Below are 11,966 nucleotides of genomic sequence, written 5' to 3'. Positions count from 1 at the left end.
ATACCAAGATGTATCGATTATGTCATCCATTTTGAAAGAAACTCCAGAACCTACTCAAGAAACGTAAGGGTGAGAATATTGTAGGAGTGCTTTACCACCCTACCACAAAGTTTTTAAGCTTCCCTAGAATCTTTCCTTACATGAAAGATACCCAACCCGACATCGAGGAAGGCTAACCAAGCAAAACCAAAAGTGGTAATAGAATTTGTGTAACACATTATCTATGATATAATCATAAAGTTACCATCCATCCCATAAGGTATCATAACACACTCATACAATGGAAAATCAAACGAACAATATTAATTTAGAAATGAGCACATCCCTTATGCACTATCACATAGGCATACAATACTCTCAGGAAAAGGAGTATCAATGAACAAGTAATGTGTTATGCATAGACCATATGTATTTCATCAATACAAGCCTACACATAGGCATACAACTAATTACGTTCTTACTACAAATAAATTCATAAAATGCACTTACTATGATTCCTTCAATAATGCAATACATCAAGAATATGTATAATGAAGCCTGATAATCAGTCTAACTAGTACAATATAAGAAAATTAAAATAAACCAACACTCACATTCTATAATAATTAAAACATCCTAAGGTTTTCAAACATATCTTGTGAATCTAGGGCTATTTCATACATAGAAAATGTGTCGCAAAGATTCTTAATGCAGGGCTCATCAAGATTCACATGTGCCCTCTACACATATTTCGAAATGTAATCATTCCTGATCTATCCATTGATCCAAACACGTCAATTCATAATTCTGCCAATATCTCTTCAAGTGGTTCAATATGCCATTTACATTAAGTAATTTCTATTTCTACGAAGAAAAATCAGACATCTTTTAAAGCCATATGTAAAGACTGCCCCAATGTAATTGATGTTGGATTATTCACTTACCTTTTCCTTTAAAAAAAAAAATAAAAAAAAAAAAAAATATTTGATTGTATACAAATATATTTCTTAAATACTTGATAACATATGTTGATATCGGCTGAAACATTGAAACTTATTGATACAACTGCTAATTAAATAAGATATTAAAAATAATTTAAGAAAGATAAAAAATAATGGGCAAGCATTAGAGGACCTTGTACTTTCCACCAATTGATCTAACATAAGTCACATGTTCAAAAGTAATTGTAGATATCTCTTTTTCAGTCCCAAACAATCTGCTACATTATTTTGTAGAGAAATTTTAGATTTTATAACTTGTATAATAAGTACTTGTCTTTGTCTTTGGTAGAGTAATATTATATTAAATATTTTTGGATTATTATTATATTTTTATAATTATAGTATAAGTAATTAAAAATTTATAATTAGAAAAATGTAATGTAGAATCATGTGACTACTAATAATTAAAATTAAAATTGAGTATTATATAAATTATATTTTTTAATACAATACAAATGATTATATATATTTTTAAAATATTATGATATTCTAAAAATATATTTTATATTAAATGTTACATACATTATTATTTATTTAACTATAAACATTTAAATTATATTATATATTATTAAATATAATATATTATAATAATACATAATTTTTTAAAATATAATATTATATATTCAAATAAATGAAAGATGACTTAAAAATTGTCAAGAGAATTGTTTCAATATAATACTCATATTTATTCTTTTAATTTGTTCAAATATAATAATTGTTATAATTTATAGAGTTTGAAACATTTCATGTATACTATAAAAATATAGAATTTCTAATAAAATTAAAAAAATAGTGAACTATGATTGATTTAAATCATGAAATCTAAAAACTTATCATAAATAGTACGTAGGTTGATGTAATTTTTTATTAACGTAAAAACAGATTTTGAGGAGATCTAGAGCTCACACAAATCACATATTACAAATAAGTCTAGCAATCCAAAACTAACAAACAAGTTGCAGTCTAAATAGAAAAGATAAACTTATATATCAAATAAATTATACATAATATAACTATGAATAAAATGATTGATTACTATTTATGTTTACGTCATTAGATGATGAATGATAATAGATGATTATAAGAGGGCTCCTCCTGGCTAGAATATACTCACTGTTTCTCTATATTTTTAAAAGTTAAATTATTAAATTATAAAATATTTTTAAGGGAATAATATGTAGACAAATCTATACAAAAGACACCAAAATTGAATTTATTATTTACTTCATGAGAATAGAATGTGATATAGAATGGCACAAAATGCGAATGCATTGAGTAGATTTGATCGTCAAGATTAATTATCTCATGGGCATAGGATGTGATGATGAAGTAGAAATATTGTGGATGTATTGATTGCAGCTGACCAAAATTGATTTTGTCCATTTGTCATGATATGAAATGACACATAATGTTGATGCTCTGAGTACAATGGATCAGAATTCATTTAGAAGACTAATCATAACGAAGCGTAGGATATTTTTGCTTACAACCCTTTAACGCTTTCTCACATGCAATACACAAGTTTCTGTTTTCACTATTAACATGTTGGGAAAAGCAAGGATAATGTAAGGATACAGAGCTGAGAGTTCTTTAGAGGATTTTCACATGCAGTGTACAAGTTTGGGCAAGATACACAATATAATGTCAGGATGATAATTGGAGATTTTTTAAAGTTTTTTTACATGCAATGTACAAATTTGGACAATGCAAGAAGAAAGAATTGTCTCTCTAGAGCTTCTTCATAGAAAATGTTCAATTTTCTACAATCTAAGGGCAATAGCCTTTAGAGTTCTTTCTAGAGATTTCCCACATGTACTATACAAGATTGTCCAATGCAAGGATAATGAATCTGCTCAAGTTTTCTCCATACAAAATAGAAAACTTTCAGCAATCTTAGAACAATGATCTTCAGAGGTTTTCAGAGCTGCTCCATGCTCAATATACATCTTTGAGCAATGAAGTACTCTGGGGCAAATTTCTCCGCACAAAATACAAACCTTTTTTTTGATTCAAGATCATTGATCTTGAGAGTTTTTCAGAGTTGTTCTATATTCTATATACAAATTTAGGCAATGCAAGAACTCTGAATTGCTGTCTTAGAACTTCTTAAAGATCACACACTAAGGGAAGAATTATGCTTGGAAAAAAGAGTCAACTTTGACTATAATTTAACACTTGTGATCTAGGAATTAAACTTAGTGTGTGATGTTTAAGCCGTTCCGAAAGGTTTATAGATTCCCCACATTGAAAGTTCTTTACAGATTCTCCACATAAAATGCACAAATTTAAACACTACAAAGACAGTGATTAACCTCTTCAAAATTTCCTAACAAATATATACAACTTTTTCCAATACAAGAACAATGAATATTACTGTCCAAAAGCTTCCCCACACACTTTTGACAATGTAGGGACAAAGAGCTGCTTCCTCCCATTCAAGACACAAAGTTTAGGCAACGTAAGGACAATGATCTCCATCCTCAGAGCTTCCCCGCACAAAAAAACACCAAGTTTCAATGGTTCAAATGCAAAGATTTTGATACACAATTCACAAGTTTTGGCAATACAAGGAGAATAAGCTGTATTGAAGACGGTTGAATTCTAATAGCAACACACCCCTAAACTAAAATAGAATATACTACCTCCAACACCATAGTTTTTTTGTATTGTCTATATCTATGAAGCTATTTTCCATACCAAAACTTCATATGATTGCATTTCTTCTTTTCAGAAGAACCAGTGTGACAATGAAACAGCGGAGGAAATATTTAATTTGGGAAGACTTCCATTGGCAATAACCACAAGTTAGTTGATTAGTAGTTGTTTCCAATTGATTAGACAAGTATTAATTAAGAGCTGAGAATGGAAGATATCTTTAGTTAGCATACTTTTATAATTGCAGCTGTGTATGCAAGACTCTTCCCTGAACCAAAAAAAATGAAGCTAAAAACAAGGTAAACATTGAATTAACATTGTACAATTCAGCTAACCATCTGTTAGTTCTTAGAACTCATTCTGTCATGTATCTTGAAAACTATAAAATTGTTTTGCGGAAACTAAATAATGTCAAATGTTGATATGGCCGAGTTGGTCTAAGGCGCCAGATTAAGGTTCTGGTCCGAAAGGGCGTGGGTTCAAATCCCACTGTCAACATAATCAGCAATTTTAACTCTTGCTCTCACCATAATCGGCATTTTTCAAAATAATTATAGAATTTGTAGATTCATTTTAAACTAATCAGGTTTTCAAAAATTTATTTATATAGTTCAGAAAAATATATATACATTTGTTTAACTCTCACCATAATCGGCATTTTTCAAAATAATTATAGAATTTGTAGATTCATTTTAAAATAATCAGCTTTTCAAAAATTTATTTATATAGTTTAGAAAAATATATATTCATTTGTTTATGTTTTTATTTTTATGTTATTTTAATCTGTTTTTTAATTTATCTTTTTAATCAACGGTGATTTTTAGATTTAGATTTATTTATTTACATTTGTTTATGTTTTTCTGGTATTTTAATGTTTTTAATTTAGTATATATACATTTGTTTATGTTTTTATTTTTATGTTATTTTATTTAAGTTCCAACATTTTAAGATTGGGTGGGTTCAATTTTTATTTATTTAAATGCAAGTCTTATTGATTAAATTAATTATTATTATATGTTAAGCAAAGGTAGATTCGAACCCAAGACTCCCACATGAGAGGCTCACAAGTTACCGTTGCGTTGTAGGCTTTTGCCTAAACAATGTGAATATTTTATTTTGGTCTAAAAATATTATTTTATGTTCTAACATTTTAAAATTGCATGGAAGGGATTAAGTCATTTCAATATTTGGGAGTCTAGTATGATTTAATTGATTTTTTTTTTACTCGTGTTTCTTAAATTATTCATTATATATTGAACATTAAGTTTTTAAGTTGTTATGTCATTTACAATCAAACAAACATAGACACCAATTCGCACTAATCAATGCATCCAACCAAAACAACTTACATGATTAAAATATTCAAACAACGTTCAAATGTATGGAATTTGTTACGTTATAGATCTACAAACAAAAGCAATAATGTTCAATGTGTTACTTGATTTTTGAAGTTGTGATTTTCTAGCAAATCGATGAGGTCTATTGACTAGAGGGGTAATGATGAAAACATCACATTTTCTTGATTTCTACCTAACTGTTTGGATGCTAATTTCAGTATGCAAAAGTGTCGTAAGACGTGATCATCAAAGAATCATAGAGGACGTTTTCATATGGAGGGGTCATATCTTTGTCTATCTGAGCCAACAGATAATCAAAGGATAAAGGTATTCATATTACCATGGTTGAACCAATGGTGGTTGTGTTAATTCCATTTTGCAAAGCTCAATAATGAAAGTATAGAATAATTTAATAAAAGTGATAGTTAGTATTGCATTCATATAGTTTAAATCAGCTAGTTGAGTTTAAATCAATATTTATATCATCACATTATTATTTGATGGAATATACTAGACTTAATGTATATCATTTCATCTAAGGGCAATTCATGTGCACATTAATATTGTTTCACTACTCGTTAGATCAATTTCATAATGCATCACATTTGTCGCATGCTAGAAGCATTCTATCAAGAGTCACCAACATCAAAACATCATGTGGAATTATTGCATCATGGAATTTTAATCATTACATAAGCATGAATCATCCATGTCCATGTATCCATACATTGGAATCTATGTCAAGTAAGTGTATTCATTATATATTGAAAGTTAAGTTTTTAAGTTGTTATGTCATTTACGATCAAACAAACATAAACACCAATTCGCACTAATCAATGCATGTAACCAAAATAATTTACATGATTAAAATATTCAAACAACGTTCAAATGTCTGGAATTTGTTATGTTATGGATCTACAAACAAAAGCAATAATGTTCAATGTGTTACTTGATTTTTGAAGTCTTGATTTTCTTGCAAATCGATGAGGTCTATTTTCTAGAGGAGCAATGATGAAAATGTGACATTTTCTTGATATGCCTAATTGTTTGGACGTTGATTTATTGAAGTATGCAAAAGTGTCCTAAGACATGATCATCAAAGAATCATAGAGGATGTTTGCATATGGAGGGGTCATATCTTTGTCTATCTATGCCAAAGGATAATACAAGGAAAAAGGTATTCATCTTACCATGGTTGAACCAGTGGTGGTTGTACTAATTCCATTTTTCAAAGCTAAATAATTAAAGGACAGCATAATTCAATCAAAGTGACAATTAGTATTGCACTTATATAGATTAATGTTACATAGCATATCATTTTCAGTTTTTCCAAATCAACTAGTCGAGTTTAAATCAAGCTTTATATCATCACATTTTTACTTGATGGACTATATTGGACTTAATGTACATATCATTTCATCTAAGGGCAATTCAAGTGCACATGAATATTGTTTCACTAGTCATTAGATCAATTTCATATCTTCATGCATCACATTTGTCGCGTGCTAGGGGCATTCTATCAAGTCTCCAACATCAAAATGTAATGGAATTATTGCATCATGGCATTTTAATCATTGCATAAGCATTAATCATCTATATCCATATAGATCCATACATTGGAATCTATGTCAAATAAGTGCATCCATATACCGTACATAGAAAAGTCAAAAGCATACATATACACAATTATGTATAACATTATCCATATGCATCTTGCATACATATCATCAAACTCATTAAGTCCAATATGTAATGATATCAGGGTAGTGCAAGAAGTTGGGTCTCACTTTTGGCCAAAAAGTGGAAGTGTTTTTCCTGTTTTTGAAATATATTGTCAATTGATGCCAAAATTTGAGCCATTTAGAGATTAAATATAAAATAACTTCAGAAATAAAAATTGCAGTGTCTAGGATCTTCTTTTTGAATATGTAATTTATTTGTATACCCATATGATAGATTTTTTTTTGGTATGGATTTTTAAAAACCACTTTTTCAAAATATCTATTTCAGGACCATACCACACTCGTGTACGGACACCATAATTTGACACAACTAAATAAATTTTTGTGAATCCTTTTAAACGAAGTTACTTGACACACCAAAGATTGATGAGAATATTTTTCTTGAATTTTTTATTGAATTTTTTAAATTAATTTTTAATTGACGATTAAGCTAATTTCTAAAACCTCTTGTGTATGAACACCATAATTTAATCAAAAAAAAAAAAAAAAACTTTAAAAGAATTGTGTGAGGATTGATGACATTTAAATTCATTTTCAAAATATGAAAAATTTAAAAAGTTATTAAAGTTTTAGTGAATGTCACTATTTAACGTTTAAGAGATACTTTTAATTACTAAATAATGAAAAAATAGCAAATGAAATCATAACACTATAAAATTTATATTTTTGAAATCTAAACAGTAAGACCTATAATGGGTTTTTGTTTTGTCAAAAAATTCAATGGGGACGACCATATAAAAATTATGACAATCTTTGAAATTGTCAATTAAATGCCTTAGTAAAAAATTGGTTCATAAAGGCATAAGCTTGGTGGGACCAAGCCTATGCCATGCCTTTCCTTAAGGCAAAACCCCATGCAAATTTGCGGCCATTCCAAATTCCCACCCATGTCACTAGAATCAAACATCCGATTTGTAATTCAAAAATCAAGTACCCGATTTGGTTTTAGTTGTTGACAAAATGGGCACCCAATTTTTAAACAATCAGGTACCCGATTGTTTAAAAATCAAATGCCCGATTTAATCTACCTATTGGGCCCCAAAAGATGCCCCATTGACCAATTTTCAATGATTGCAATGATTGTATAATAGTTTTGATCTGCAACAATCAATTTATGTCATAGTTATTCTATTTTCTTGTCTTCTTCTACAATTTGCAAGTTGTTGATTCGAATTCAAAACTAGTGCAAACATGAGATCAAAACAATGAAGAAAGAAGAAAATAAAAGTTTTGACAAATGAGGAGATTGCAACAAATAAAGAGAATGAAGCACAATGTCAACGAGAGAGAAGACAAAGAATTAGAGAATTGAGCAATGTTTCAAAGGAGAAAGACATTGAGGATACCATGATGGATGAAGAGGCTGAAGAAGAGAACCCAATATAAGGAGATTCAGGTGCACATTCTAAATACAAGTGTGTCTCCAAACCCTCAAATTTTTTCTCATGATGAAATTGGTGATTTTTTAGCAGTAGGTTACGATTTAAATGATTTAGATTTTCTTCATGAGAATAGATTGCCAAACAATCATGCACAACAAACTCCAATAGAAATGCATGCCCCAAAAGAAATACCAAGAAAAAATGAAAATAAGATTCAAATTCCAAATAATAGTGAAAATGAAATGCTAATTGAAAATAACAATTGTATGAATGTAGACATAGAAACACCAATTACTGAACAAACATGTCAGAATGATATTAGAGTGCCTGAACATAATTTTTATTTTCCTAATGATGTGCTAGATAATCTTGAGGGATTGGTTTCATGGAGACAAATTAGGACACATGCTAATAGATTAGATAGACATTTTTTTATAATAAGAAATGTGGATTTGAATGTCAATTGATGTTGCAACTAATTAAAATGTCTAAAATGCAAAAAGTAATTAAAAGGTTAGGAATGTATGCAAAACCCAAGAATAAAAATGAGTCTTTAAAATAGGTTGTATCCATTGTTGCTAGTGCCTTTGATGTTATTAGAAAGAGAATTCGCTCTAAAGATAAAAATGTAGCACGATGAGCAATAACAACAGCTTTAGCTAATAAATCAACAACTGAAAAAAGATTGATTAGAAACATAAGTGGATATCTTAATGTGAATCATAAAACTTTAGAAAGAGTTGTAAAGAGAAGGGTTAACTTTGAATGTGATCCAGCAAATATTTTGTGGACTTGTAGTGGTAGACTCCCAAGATGTAATATGAAACATACTAGTGAAGTCAAAAGTTTGGTTGAAATTTTTTGGTATGATAATACAAGAGTATCACCTAATTCAAGAGATGTTCTTAAATTGAGAGTTGACTCAAAAATATGAGATCCACATTCTAAATACCTTTTGGACATGACTATAACTAAATTGTTCAGAAAATGTGTAGATGGTAAGGTGTTAACTATTACCATTAGTCAAAGATCTTTTGAAAAGTGTAAACCATGGTATGTAAGGATTAACAAGGAAAGAATCACATGTTTTTGTAAAACTCATGTTCAATTTTGTTACCATTATGATGTATTTTTATCTGTACGTAGTCCCATGCATAGTAAAGAAATGTTGCAGGAATGTGATATAAAAATAATACCTCAAACTATAAAGGATTTCATATCAGGTTTGTTTTGTAAGCCACCTAATGATCAATACTTTCTTTTCAATTCATGTCTTTCTTATACATGTCATATGTGTAGCAATCTTTCTTTGTTAGATGAATGTTTACATGAAAATTCTTTGACTACTTTTGGACAACAATTAGTTGATGTAAAAAGATTCAAGACTATTGGATATCCATTGAAGGATGGGAAGATTGGAAGAAGGTGTGATCTAGTTACAGATAAAGTTAGTTTTCATGCATTTATGGATAATTTTAAGAGTATGATCATACCAAAATATGTTAAGCACTCTCAATATGCTAGATGGCTTGATGGACAATTTTGCATATGTAAGAATACATTTCCAATTGGCACTATACTTTCAATTTTTGACATTCCAAAGAATTATACACTTGCACTACAAGATGAGGTACAACCACAATTTTAACAATTCAATGCAAGCAACAATTTATGTTCATATAGTTTATAGGCATGCACCTGATAGTACAAAGGAGGATCAAAAAAAATTCAGAGAGTACCATTTCTATATGAGTGATAATAAACTTCATTCATCTGAGTTTGTCCAATATTGTTTCAAGGTCTTTTATGATAATTTAAAAGAGAGACAAATTCAAATGACACAACATTGGATATGGTCAAATAATTGTACAAGACAATTCAAGAATGCTAGAATGTTCTATTGGTTGAGTAGGACACATAAGCAAACTAATATACAACATGTGTGGAGTTTTTTTCAGGTTCGACATGGTAAAGGAGAACATGATGGTGTTGATGCATGCATGAAGAGAGCCCTTAGTAGAGAGCAATTAAAATTTGAGGCAAAAGCTAAATTCAAAAATGCACATGAGATTTCCGAATGGTGTAACAAATATTTATTCACAGGATCAAGTTATAACTCTACAATCAAATATTTTTTCTACCTAGTTGAAGAGAAGAATATCCTTTCAAAATATGACTGTGATACAATTAGCGGGTCAACTAAATGACATTTAGTTAGGAGTTCAAATTCTAACGGTTGGACTATATGGACTAGGGAGCTTGCTTGTTTTTGTCAATTTTGTCTTGTAGGTGAATGGGAAGAATGCGAGAATACAAAATGGGTTGAAGATTATGGACATATTTTAGACCTCATAAAATCTAGTATGCACAATTAAATTAAATTTTGTTGTGATCATGCTTCAACTTATATTATTTATTTATGTACATGTCATTAATATATTTCAAGTACACATCTTTAATATATTATTTATATATGTACACATATGATTAAAGTGTTTATGTACTTTATCTTATCTTGCAAGACATTTTTATGTTGTTATTGCACCTTGTAAGAATTTGCCTAAGGGAAAAATTCACCCAAGAACTAAGAACTCAAACACAAGCACACATGAAGACCAAAAATGGAGAGAGTATGATCAAAATAACAATGTATTCAATAACTTGATACAAAGAGTACACTAGGAGTGCCTGAATATAAAGGCCTTAGGAGAGTTTCTAGAATGCATAGAAGTTAACAACATGAAGTGTCATACAACCAAGCACATGTCCACCAGATATGGATTATCCTCCATTAAGCACGGAAGTAAGTGCGGTGATGAGAGGATAAGTCTACAAGGGTGGGACACACAAATCAGTGTTGTAGACACCATGTGCTCAAATAGAGTTGCGTACTCCTGTGTTGTCAACATGACAACTCACAAGGTGTGCAAACTCCTAAGTGTCTCACAAATAAAAATAATAAAATAATGCAAAATAATTAAATAATGCATTAACCTAAGTAAACTTAAGTAAGTGTAAATAGTAAAGCACGTATTTACACCAACACTCCCCCTTAAGTGCAACTGAGGGGAATTCCCTTAAGCTTACGAACTAGTATGAAGATGCATAATGGGTCATGGCTACTAGGCCATATAAGGTACCCATGTACATAATGAAATGCAATCTCCCATAAAGCGGGGAAAGAGGGAAAACCTCGTGGGAAAAACCCTCCCCCAAAAAGAGAGATAAGTAAGGATGCATCGATGGATGGAGTAATCAAGACCCCCCCCCATTATGACATACATCCAACATATACATAAGAGAATGAAAGAAGGAAGAGAGACAGAATAGGCTTCCCCCCCAAAAGAAGAATGCCAACAAGTGAAAGCTACTCTGATGAAGAAGATGGTCCAAGAATGCAGAAAGGTGTTCCTCCCCTTAGGAAGAAACAATGCCCAGGTATAGTCCTGAAGATGTGTGTTGGCCCTAAAACCTACTCAAGTATCCCTGTACTGATGCTGAAGTTCACCCCTTCCAACTGTGCTGAAAAGAATGAATGCAAATCCGGCAAGGATGTCTGTTGAACCTGTTCCACTGAATCATTTGTCTCCTCTACTGACAAAGAGACGTCCACTAATTTATGTTCATAAGGATCCACAATCACACCAAACTCGAAAGATTGATCATGTAGAGAATGGACACGAGGGTCAGAGTGAGCCCTCGCAACAACTGTAGAAGAATCATCATCAATGAGAAGATGTGTGTCCTCAAGTCTGTCTCCCAAGTCAACTAAAGCTGGAGTTGGAAGACGAGATGTACCAAGATGTGATGGACCTTTCATTTTTGGCAATATAAGCACATGGATTGGACTGATGTGACCACTCACTGAGA

The 11,966-nt window shown here is 30.5% G+C and overlaps 1 non-coding gene across 1 annotated transcript; it reads left to right on the top strand.

The window, feature by feature from the left end:
* Window positions 1-4,052: 4,052 nt before the first annotated feature.
* Window positions 4,053-4,133, top strand: TRNAL-AAG (transfer RNA leucine (anticodon AAG)). The gene has a single exon. It is a non-coding gene; the product is annotated as a tRNA-Leu (tRNA).
* Window positions 4,134-11,966: the final 7,833 nt, after the last annotated feature.

Source organism: Cupressus sempervirens, chromosome 6 (assembly GCF_028749045.1).
Source record: "Cupressus sempervirens isolate cs-2001-9-10 chromosome 6, ASM2874904v1, whole genome shotgun sequence".
NCBI classification, from domain to species: Eukaryota; Viridiplantae; Streptophyta; class Pinopsida; order Cupressales; family Cupressaceae; genus Cupressus; species Cupressus sempervirens.
This window is presented reverse-complemented; position numbering and strand designations above follow the sequence as displayed.